Below are 2330 nucleotides of genomic sequence, written 5' to 3' on the forward strand. Positions count from 1 at the left end.
TGCTCATCTCGGCGCCCACAAATCTGGTAGATAGTATCCTTGAGATCATTGCGGTAGACTTCTCCAATGCGTCCCATGGCGATGTGAGCTACCATGCTCTTTCCTAGATTCCAAGTTGGTGCATCAAAATAAAACTCTATGGGCTCGGTGACTGGCATGAACGTCCTTCCTGGAACTTGAACTTGAATCATCCAGCGCTCTTCTTCAGGTAAAGTGGCATTGTAGGTTCCGGTGAAGCTTGGTACTCCTATGTTCAGGTATCTCGTGACTTCCTTCAAGTGACGTCCAAAGGGTGTATCTTCATCTGGTTGCGTGAACTTGTTCCTTGCATCCGCCATCCTAAAGAGTAGAAAAGATGAGGAGTCAGAAGATAAAAGGGTGAATAGTGATCTAGGTCTTTAGCTTAGAGGTCGTGTCCTACAGTCAATGTGTGCTCTGATACCATCTCTGTAGCGACCAGACCTCAAACAGTCTGATCTCTATGCTCCGGTGTCATCCCTGGATCAGTAATGCTGACACCACACAGTACTCGGAGGATTTATAACAGAGTAGCAATCACACACTTATTACATTGAATGTCTCCATAGAGATCTTATTACAATAAATATGGCTTAAGGCCATCTAATAACGATAACAGCGGAAGGCTTGGAAGATAAGTGAGTCCATCAACTCCAACGGCATCACTGAGTATAGAACCACAACCTAAAAACTCCCTAATCGTCATCTGAAAAGTCTGCAACATTAACGTTGCAGCCCGAAAACGGGTCAGCACATGGAATATCCTGGCAATGTAACACATAGAGAGTAATGGAATGAAATAACTACACTATATGAATATTTGGCTGGTGGAAAGCTGTATGGTTACAGTTTTGCGTAAAGCCAATTTTTCCCTACTTCAAAGGAATAAATTTTATTTAACTATCATGGTAGTTGTTAAACATTGAGAATGGTTGACAGCATCCTCAATCCCAATTAAACATCATCATTAACAAAACCCAACAAAATTAATTTAGAGTAACATGTTGAGATTCACATGATAATCCAAGTACTAGATACTCAAGTTGTCCATAACCGGGGACACGGCTAACCATGATTAGTTTAATACACTCTGCAGAGGTTTGCGCACTTTTCCCCACAAGACTCGATCGCCTCTGTTTGGTTTCTCGCACTACATGGTGTTTGAGAAGACGGATGACCGAGACATAGTCTTTCAGAAGCGCTAGCACCTTACGATTGGGTAGACCGTACCACCTACACCCCCTACATCTGCTAGTCTACCACTGTAAGAGTTTGCACGACTTAGTCAACTATGCTAGAGCCCATAATAGCTTGTGGCTACACACGGAAGTTTCTAGTATGAATAGTCTCATGATCCCTTTGAGCCTGGGTGGCGGTCCATAAAGAAAAATAGGCAATCCTGGAATACCCAGGTACCTCAATCCACCCGGATGTGTGTTTAAGTTGCCACCTTAGATAAACCATTAATTAACAAACTCACATCTGTCATGGATATCATTCACCCAATCCACGTCTACTAGCATAGCATGGCATAATGGCAAACGTAGAAGTAACTCCCAAAGGTTTGATATATAACAGGTGATAGGTACTACCTCAACTACTTCCCATCCCACAATTAAATTAGATCCTAATCATGCAATGTTTGAGGATTGATCTAATGCAATAAAACTAGGTAGTAGAAAAGGTATGATCAAAGTGTTACTTGCCTTGCTGATGATCCGCGAAACCTAGTGATTCGAAGTAACAGGCGGCGCATTCCGGGTATTCTATCGCAGACAAACAAACAAGCATACAATAATTACTCATCTAATGCAGAGGTAAAAGTCAAATAAGAGAACTAACCAGAAAGTTCAACTTACGAACTTCGGTTTGCAAAAATAATCAAATCGAACGAAGCAACGAAAGTCAAACGGCGAAAGAAAACAACTTTGTTCTACTAATCTGGATCTAAGCCAAGTTTTACAGTAGCAAAAACTTGTTTAAGTTGGTTAAATGGATAGAGGGTTTTGAGACGAAACTCCAGGCGCTTGAATCGCCTGATTCCGATAAATGAGCGAAAAATTATACTAAAACGAAAATCGGATCAGAAATCGCGATCAGAAAAATCGTGGATTTAATCCGAGAAAAAGAAAAACGACGAACGTTCGCTAGAACGAACGAACGGACGAACGTTGGCTAAATAAATAAATCGGAAAAACCGATCTATTAAAAAAACAAAACTAAAAAAACCGACAGAAAAACCGAACGGTTTTTCAAAGAAAAAAACGGCGGCACGGATTTGGAGGCGACCTCGAGCAACGGGTCAGCGAGGC

The sequence above is a fragment of the Triticum urartu genome, chromosome 3, assembly GCF_003073215.2.
Source record: "Triticum urartu cultivar G1812 chromosome 3, Tu2.1, whole genome shotgun sequence".
NCBI lineage: Eukaryota > Viridiplantae > Streptophyta > Magnoliopsida > Poales > Poaceae > Triticum > Triticum urartu.